Source organism: Lathyrus oleraceus, chromosome 7 (assembly GCF_024323335.1).
Source record: "Lathyrus oleraceus cultivar Zhongwan6 chromosome 7, CAAS_Psat_ZW6_1.0, whole genome shotgun sequence".
In the NCBI taxonomy this organism is placed as follows: Eukaryota; Viridiplantae; Streptophyta; class Magnoliopsida; order Fabales; family Fabaceae; genus Lathyrus; species Lathyrus oleraceus.
This window is the reverse complement of record NC_066585.1, coordinates 318633212-318643558: the sequence shown is the minus strand read 5'-3', so window position 1 is coordinate 318643558 and position 10347 is coordinate 318633212. Positions and strand designations below refer to the sequence as shown.

Sequence of the window (10347 nt, the reverse complement as noted above, 5' to 3'; positions counted from 1 at the left end):
TATGGTCTTGCTTGATCTTGGGGGATTGCATCTTGATCTTTCATGCCTAAACGTTAATGTGCTTGGCTCTTGTCCTAGATAAATCTTTTGATCCATAAAACCCTAATTGTGGGTGCTCATCCTGGGTGATTCATTTGGTGACCTTGCTTTGGGCTCAAAGCCCTAATGCTAGAGGCATGAGATTTGAGTTGGTTCCTTGAGCCTTGTCCCTTGTTTATTTAATCTTTCACCTTGATCACAGAAAACCCTAATGTTGATATGACCCTTGGATCAAGACATTATGGACCATTTGGTCATCTCTTGGTCATACAAACTTGCAAACCATAGGCCATTGATCCCTTGTTGTTTGTCTAAACATTTGTGACTTGTTCCTTGATCCTAAACCCTAATCCATGAGGTGCTTCATGCCCATTCATTTGTGGATTACTTTGTGCCCTAATTCTTGATTCAAGACCCTAGTTTTCTGATAAAGGCTCATGTTTCATCCTTAATCCACAAGGTTTCAACTTGCATCATTCACTCAATATCATTAGCATTGCATATTGCATTTCTTAAATAAGTTGAATTCTGGTCAACTGTTGACTTTTTGGTCAACCAGTTGACCAAAATCAACAGATCATTAATATTGATTCTAAGCATTTTCATCCATACATTTAAGTCACAAAGGTTTATCAAGTTAATGCATCCATGGTAAACAATTACTTGTTTTAGCATACACGAGTTAACTGACATTTGCATTTGTCAACAGATTTTGACGTGCCTTACAAATTGCCATAAATCATAGTTCATTCCATTGTTATATCGATCATTATCAGCTTATGTTGAATTTATCAATTTTGTCTCATCATGAATTTTTTTTCCATTTGCAGTTGATCAAGCATTTTAAGTTTTGTTTGAAGAGAAAACTTTATGCATTTTATGATATCAGAATTTTCATACAAGATTTGAATTGATAAGACAAACCAAAGTTGATTAGAACAAAAATAAGCTTTCATAACATTTGAGCATTTGTGTAATGTCCATATAAATCCTACTATTACATAATACATAGCAATGCATTTGAGATTGAAAGAAAGAACGCCTTGTCTTGAGCTCTCATACCACCCTTGTTCCACATGCTCCTTCAAAAGTCCTTAACACCTCCACCTACAAGGTCATGAAGAAAACCAATCACTAAGTTAAAAGTCCAATTCAAACTTCAAAAAGATAACTAAATGGACATGAATCTAACACAACCCTATAACAACATTTGAACAATAAGTGGGTTATTCATTTCGAAACCAGTTTCAACACCAATTGCCCAACAATTTATTTCCAAAAACAGTTCATGACCAATGTTGTCATGATCGAGATCTTACATAAGATCAGGAGGAGACATTAAAATCGTAAAATATAAAATTGAAAGATCTCACTTAATTAATTTTATAAGATCGAGAAGGAATAACAAAATCGTAAAACATAAGATCGTAACCAAAATAGTAAGATTTTACTAAAAAAATACTTAAAATATTTTATATTAAATAGTATATAAGTTTGCATATTAAATAACAAGCCATCAAATTGAAAAATCTTAACCATAAAATTAAAAATCTCAAATCTTAACTTAAAATAGCAAACTCCATAAAATAAAATACTCAAAATCATAGAGGTTAGTACAAATCACAAAGGCGCCGATAGTTTGGATTTTTCCCTATAACGCCAACTCATTCATCTTCATTAATCTCATCATCTCCTCCACCATAATCATCACCCTCATCATCTCCTTCATCACCTTCATCTGCATTTCCTTCTTCATTGTCACTTTCTATAGTTTCAAGGATATCAAATTCATCTACATGTCCAGTTGATTTAGCACCAGTACTTTGCATCAAATCTTCATCTAAATCAGACACATTTACATGATTACCACCTGCATTTTCTTCCTCAGCATCATACCACCAATCGTCATCATCTTGGAAATCATCAATTGTTAGATCTCTCTTTTTCCTTTCAGCCTTATTCTTGGTCAATCTTGTATTTACCATCACATACACAAGATCATTCATAGTCTTTTGTTTCAACTGATTTCTTTTCTTTGTATGAACCTAAAAAGGGGAAATATTAAATTAAAATGCATAACATATAGTAGCTATGAAAAATTTAAAAAATATACCATTTTAAAAGCACTCCAATTTCTCTCACAGCCAGAAGAACTGCATGTCAAACTCAAAACACGAATAGCAAAGTTTTGCAACTCTGGGTGTGCATCACCGTAAGATTCCCACCATTGAGTTGGTGTCTTGTTTTTTAGTCCACATTGAGCTATTTCACTCCAAAAGAATTCTTTTTTACTCTTAAAATCCTCAAGTTCACCATCAATTTTATTCACCATATCCATGTCTCCTCCCATCATTCTTTCTAAACATGCATACATTCCTTGTTTCACTTCACTATCTACTTTAAAATTATGTTTGTAATGCAAAATTGGATTAAGATAATAGCCTGCAGCATGCAAAGGCCTATGCAATTGTTTGTCCTATCTGTTATCTATAATTTTCCATAATGGTTGGTAGCTTAAGAAAGAAAAGATTAAGTTAGTTCATAATAAATACTAATATACTTTTTATATCAAATAAATTAATCTATGATATTTTATAAAATTATACCTTTTTCTATTATTATTGTAGCTAGTTTGTATTTCCTCTTTTTCTTGATCCATTGCTTCATAGATATAGCCCATGGCTGCCTTCTCATCAAAATCCACCATACGCAAGACTTTAAGTAATGGAAAAGCACCCTTAAGGCAAATAATCAAATTCTTCCAAAAGTCCTTGTTTGTGACTATATTTTCAACAAATTTTCCATCTTTTGTCTTGGAAAATTGACTATCCTTCCATTGCTTGGAAGTGAACATCCTATACAATCCTCCCCTCTTATCATTCAAGCAACCCAAACACAAATATGATGTTGCAAAGCGAGTAATGCCAGGTCTTATCAACTCACCTCCTTCAGTGTAATGATGCAACAAAGTTATAAGACCAGTCCTAGCATAAATGTACGTTGTGATCTTTTTACCTGAAGCAATAATCTCCTTATGCATAGGTATCTTGCTCTCAAAATCCTCTAACATTAGATCAATGCAATGAGCTGCACAAGGTGTCCAATAAAGCTTATTCCTTTTATCCATCAATATTTGTCCAGCTAACTTGTAGTTTGCAGCATTGTCTGTTACAATTTAGACAACATTTTCTTCCCCCACTTCCTCAACAATATCATCCATCATTTTGAAAACTTTATCAGCTGTCTTTGAAATGCTAGATGCATCAATTGATTTTAAAAAGAAAGTACCCATAGGACTATTGACTAAAAAGTTTATGATAGTCCTCCTATTTCGGTCAGTCCATCCATCTGTCATTATTGTACGTCCAAACTTTTTCCACGCAGCTTTATGCTCCACCAATATGCTATTTATAGACTCAACTTTTTTTCTTTAAATAGTTACCTCGAATATCATGGTAAGATGGTGGTTTATATCCTTTACCATATTGGGCAATCATTTCACACATCTTTATAAATACTTCATCTTTTACAACGTTAAAAGAGATAGCATTGTTGTAAAAATAAGTTGCAACTTGTAAGTTAGTATCCTCCTTCTCTTCTTTTTTTAAAAGCATCGTTGATAGTTGATTAAGAAGTTATCCCCCTCTTGAAAATATTTGCAAGACCAGAAGATTCAACTTTTTTTCTTTTACAATCTTCTACATCAACCTCTATTACATCTTCACTTAGGGTTCTCTTTTTTATGAGTTTTCTTTGCAATCTATGAACAATGATCCACATTTGTTTGCAAACTTCATCTGGAACAGACACACAAGGTTCAACATTACTATTTGTCCCTGCTAAATGATGCTTAAATCGAAAAGCACCGCCGCTATACTCATTATGACAATAGTTGCATTTGATCTTTCTTGATCCATCATTTACGGGAGTGCCATGTTCCCATGTCACATCTTGCGTTTGACCAGGAGCATTTTTGGCAACTTTCTTATTTCTCACATTTCTAACACTTGGGTTTGTTGAAGGAGGAAGCGGCGTACTACTACCACCAACCATCTGTCCTATTAAAAAACTAAGACAAATAACTTTTATATAAAAAAAATTAAAAATACAAATATTTTTTGAAAATTAAAACACATAGTAATATAAAACAAACAAAAAAGAGTGTAAAAAAGTATCTTACAAATATATATAAATAAATTAAAAAAGACAAACAATTTTTATAAAAAGAGTAAATAAATAAACAAATTTAAAAAGATAAATAACTTTTTCTAACATATATTTATGTATTTGTAATATAATTTAACAAATAAAGTGTTGCAATATAATGTCACTAACTACTACTTGTAACATAAAAAAAAATTATTTTTATATTATTGTCGCACCTCGAAAAATGAGAACACGACCTAAGCGAAGCGCAATCGCACGCTCGCATGATGGACTGAACAGAGTCGCCACCGAACTTTATTTATTCCTAAAAGGAAAGGGGAAATATCGATAAAACTCAAGAAAGAACGACAATGATTATGGTCGTCGCAACCAAATCAGGGTTCGGGAGTCGATTACGCAAGGGGAAGGTATTAGCACCCCTCACGTTCGTTGTACTCAACGGGAACCATTAGGTTAATTGTGTGCGTTATTGTTAGCTTAGAAATGTTAGGCTTCTCGAGTTATTAGGTGGGAAAGAAAGAAGGGGTGAGAGGAGAATATTTTTAGACTTTTAACGAAGGACTAAACCTAAGTTTTTTATTAGTGGGCCTGACAAGATTTCGCAATCCTGCTCATACGTATCTCAATAGAGAACTCAAGGCTTACATAGTTCTGGGTAGAAAATATTTGTTTGTTGGTCGATTTTAGCGAAAGCTATATTGAATTAATCGACGAAGACATTGTTTTACCCAAAACAGATTAGGAGCGGACGTATACCACACATCGAATGGATTTACAAATCAACATTCGGAAAAACGTCACTTATCTCAACTCAACAATTATGGCTGAAATATTGCTTTGCATCATCTTAAGACAAGATGTCTTTCGTTTATGAAAAGGGTTTTCTGATCAATCGCACGGCGGCGAGAAAGAGTTTGATTGGTTGGATGTATTTTTGAGTAATGGCGAGAACTTGGATGAGCGAGATATCCATCTCGAATCCTAGTCTCAGGATTGCACGGTATCCACCATGTTCCATTTCCATCTTTATTGGCAAAAGTGTTTAATAAAGATTAAGTGTTTTGAATTTGATTGAGAAAGGGGTTTGAAGAAACCGTATTGACAATGACGGCGAGAGTCAAGATAGGCGAGGCATCCACCTCGAATCTTAATCTCAGGAGTGCACGGTATCCACCATGTTCCATTTCCATCTTTATTGAAAGGGGTTAAGATAGGAATTAAGTATTTTGGAGTTTGAAAGACGAGTACTTATGACTTGCAAGCTCTTACAGCTTGGGTCTAATACTCGGGACTACGTCTGGATATTTCACCCAGGTAATCTTTTTCTTCCAAATTTGCTTAAGGAAATGGTTCGAATATTTACGAGTGTTTTGGAGGGAAGACGAACACTTATGGCTTGCAAGCTCTTACAACTTGTGCCTAATATTCGGGATTACGACTGGATATCTCATCCAGGGTAATCTTTTTCTTCAGATTTTATTGAGAAAATAAGTTTGAATAATTACAAGTGTTTTGAAGGGAAGACGAATACATAGGGCTTACAAGCTCTTACAACTTGGGCTTAATATTCGGGATTACGACTGGATATTCCATCCAGGATAATCTTTTTCTTCAGATTCACTTGAGAAAGATTTAAAAGAAAAGGCTAATGTAAAGGTTTGAGATTAAAATGATCGAAGTATGGAAGTTTGAAATCAAAGAAAGTTGAACGGATATACTCAAAAAGACTTGATATAAAAAGATGCCAAAATAAGTCGAGTATAAATGAATGCATAAATAAATAAGTTTTTTACTCACACAATTAAAAATTAAAATGAAAATAAAATAAAATCAACAAAAAATTTATTCACACACTTAAAAATTAAAAATAAAATAAAAATCAACAAGTGTTTTAAAATAATTTGATTTAAATAGAGGATACAAAATGATTAAATTAAATCAAAAAGTTACGAAAATAAAATAAAATAAAGGATGGCGATTATATAAAAAAATAGTGAATTCAAAATCTACCATCACCAAGGATCAAACCCCTACCCCAAAGTCTAACCACCAACGCCCTTACCAACAAGACAAAGACTCATATTATGAAATCATCAAACTGGTTAATATATGACCCAAAAACTAACTGAAATTTAAAATAAAAAAAAAGGAATTGGGTCAAGATTGGGTCGGACCCTTTCCTGACCCGATTTGCCTTTGCAACTTAAAGGGGAGTAAACGAAACCCTAGGGGAATATAGCCAAACGGCCGCCCCCTTGCCTGAACTTCCTCTTCATGTAATGCAAAGAAACTAAAGGCCACAGAAGTTTTTCCTACTATGGTGTTCGCGACGTCGTCCGACTCGTTTCACACGGAGATGTCTCGCCCCTACTCTCCGCTTCACTCTCACGCGGTCCTGCCCTAGAATCCGCGACAGCGAGTGCGACTTTGGCCGCCCACACGCTCGCGGCGGCGTCCGACCTTCTACCCACAAACTCGACCGCTCTAGCCTCACTTTTATTGCTTATGACTATCCTATTTTTGGTCTCCCTTTCACTTCTGCTTTGTGGCCTTTCTTCTGCTTTGCTGGATTATAATGAATGGATGATTTTGAGTTCTGTTGTTTATGTGTGTGAACTGAATGGATTGTTGAGAATAATTTTTTTTCAGCCCCCTCATTTAAAAAAAAGATCCTTTTTATACTGTGATTTTCTAGGGTTTGCACAGAGGTAAGGATTGGTACTTGCTGTCAAATTTATGCAATTGGTAGTGGGTTCCGAAATTCTTTCTAAGAGGACAAACACTGCCTTAACATTTTAGTGAAAATTCATGATTTGTCTTAAAAAATAATGTACTGCTATTTGCTTTTCTGCTTGGTTTCTGTTTGCCTGTATTCTTTCCCAATTGATGCTAACTTGATATTATTTTTCTGTTGCAATAGGACAAAAATTCTGCTCCAAGTCACTTGTCCAAGTTAATACTAAGGTTGATGAGCAAAAAAATGGCCCCACAGATAACGCACAATAGTAGAAAGTTTGAAGGGGTTCCATACTTTTCTTTTTTTAAATATAATTTGTTACTGTAAAAAAAAATTGTACCTTATTATAATGTAAAAACTGATTTTTATATTTTCTGAATTTTTTCTGTAGAAGACAAATAAAATTAAATATAACTATTTTTTTGAATTTTAAGATAGAGCAATGACATTTATTTACAAAATGTGACCAAATATTTTACTTAAATCCAATTAAGAGAATCAAAATATTTTTTTTTAACAAACTTTAATTATTATTATTACTATTACTCAACATAAAAATCTCTTGCTATAACCTCAGAACAATATCATGACAAGACCAAACAAATGTATGAAAACAATTAAGAGAATCAAAATAATAATTTTTTTTAACAAACTTTAATTATTATTATTACTACTACTCAACATAAAAAATCTCTTGCTATAATCTCAGAACAATACCATGACAAGACCATTAGAACCTAATTTTTGAGAATGCAAAAATATAACTCTAAATAATTAAAGTTAAATAGAAAACTTATGAAAAACAAATGTATGAATGACATGGTAAATGAAAATCTTATTATAAATATGAATGCTTATGATGAAAATCCTATTTTTTTATGTGAATTGGTAAATAGAAAGAAAAAAAAATTCTAATGAAAATTATGCAAATAAATGTATTAAAATGAAATTAAAAATTAAAAAATGGAATAATTTATGTCAATGAATGGACGCGAATTGATAAATACATATGCTTGAAATGTAAATGAATGCCTTTAGGCAAGGCAAAATTTAGGGTATGACAGTTGCCCCTATTTAAATACTTTTACTAGATGACATGAGTGATGATAATCCCCATGGTATCCAAAGTGAAAGGCATTTAAATACAAAAGACCCGAATTTTGTCCCTAGATGTGATGACATGCCATGCGATGAGTTGAACGACTTTTTTTGTTTGCTGGGGATGTGATAGACCCTAGCGTGATTTTTATGAAGGATGATGGACGGACCTGTGGGGAATGATGAGAATACGGTAGCGGAAGGAAATGTCAAAGGCAATGGGTGGAGACTCATTGGGGACAACAATTTGCTGGGGAAAAGACATTGGGGAACATCCAAGGTACAATTTAATTGATAGGTTCAGACATGACCCGACACTTTAGAATGTATTTGATAGTTCTTAAGATTTATCATAAGAAATATTCAAAGTATATTTTATCAAACAGGTTCAGACATGACCTAACAATTCTTGAGGTTTCACAGAGATTTTAACAACAGGTTCATACATTACCTGACAACACTAACCCAAAGAAAACTTCAACAACAAGTTCATACATGACCTGACAATATTGGAAGACATACCAAGCAAGTTTCATCAACAGGTTCATACATGACCTGACACTTTACAATACATCTAACAGTTCTGGATATTTCTCCCAAGAAATTCATCCGATTAAAGACTTTGGAGATTCCTAATAGGATTTTTTTTACAAAACAAAGATAAACAGGAGTCTTCTTATAAGTAGATCATCCACATAAAAGGCTACGATGATTCTTTACAAAGAAATCAAACAAAACCAACATCATTGGAGTTTTTTAACACGAAAATCTCCAAGCTTCTGGGAATTCCTCAAGATGATGAGTCATACATGACTTTCACGGAACCATCAGGAAAGACAGGGTAATCAAACTCTCTGTATATGCCAACAATTGGACTTGGACCGTAAGCAATGGATTACAACCAACTTCTAACGGGTTGGTGACAACTTCAACTGAACCTCAAATGGTGTTGGCAACAACCAAACTTCAGGTACCAATTACGATTGGATTTTCAAACAGAGTGCCAGTTATAACTGGACTTTTTAGAGAAAACCAACAATAATTGATTTTTTAATACCAAAGTGCCAGTTACTACTGGACTCTAGATAAACTCCAATTACCATGGGATTTTGGAAAGATACTAGTAAAACCACTAGATTTTTGATGATAATTCCAGTAACAACTAAATTTTGGAGATGCCAATGACAATTGAACTCTTGAAACAATACTAGTGACAACTAGATTTTAAGGGTACCAAATAACAATTGGATTTCTGATAAGATATCAGTGACAACTGAACTTGACATACTAATGACAATCGGATTGGAGATAACACCAGTGACAACTGGACCTTACGGGATGCCAATGATGATTGGACTTTGGATGGAGTGCTAGCGACAAATGGTCTTTGGGTCAAGAGATAACAATCAACGACGAGACCGAAGAGGTAACACAAATGAGTACAAAGTACATTTTGAACCATGCATGATTTAATTTTTGTTTTATGCATGATATATAAATGATCATGATATGTCATGCTGACAATAGGCAGACTAGGAGTTTGTAGGGACTGTTTATAGAGATTCTGATTCCTCAACACCAATAACTCAAACCCGTACAAGTAATAGGCGTATCCAGAGGAGAATCTATCAAGATTGACAGTTATAAATAACTAAAGGGCCATCCTTCCATAGGATTAATAATTTGTGTTCCATGGAGATTTTTGTTGGTGATCCATGAGCATTTATGAAATCTTGAGACCTTCGAAAAAATAAATGATTTTCTCTTGATTTTCACATATATCAAAGTAATTTTGTTCCTTTCACTAAATTTCAAATTCTTTTCAAGTTTCAAAATTTCATTATTAACAAATAAATGACACTTTGCATAACAAAGAAAAACATAGAAGAACACAATTAACAATGATTGATAGGAAAAACTTGTATTTTATTCAAAAATGGTAGCACACAAATGGCGTAGCTCCATGGAATGTTACAATTTTGAAAATGGAAATAAGGAAAGGTTTACGTTGAATTCAGTGGCCATTAATATCCCTAATAGATATGATTCCCCAAAACCTTGCTTCTAAGGGGAGTAACTAGATTGATCTTCCGTCTCGGATTCTTCTGTGTCAATCAGTAACAACTGATGCAGTTTATGCATTTTGCCCCTAACTTTTTCCTGGATCGCCCTTTCGGATTTTCAATCCACCGGGACGTTTTTTTGCCTAAGTTTCCCTTTCAGGTTTTCAACTTAGCGAGCTATCATTTTTATTCATCCCTAATTTCTGCCTGAATCACCCCTTCGGGTTTTTGATCCACCGGGAT

General features: G+C 33.7%; 1 pseudogene; it reads right to left on the bottom strand.

Moving 5' to 3' along the window:
* Positions 1–1703: 1703 nt before the first annotated feature.
* Positions 1704–3653, bottom strand: LOC127103610 (uncharacterized; annotated as a pseudogene).
* Between the last annotated feature and the right edge of the window lie 6694 nt (positions 3654–10347).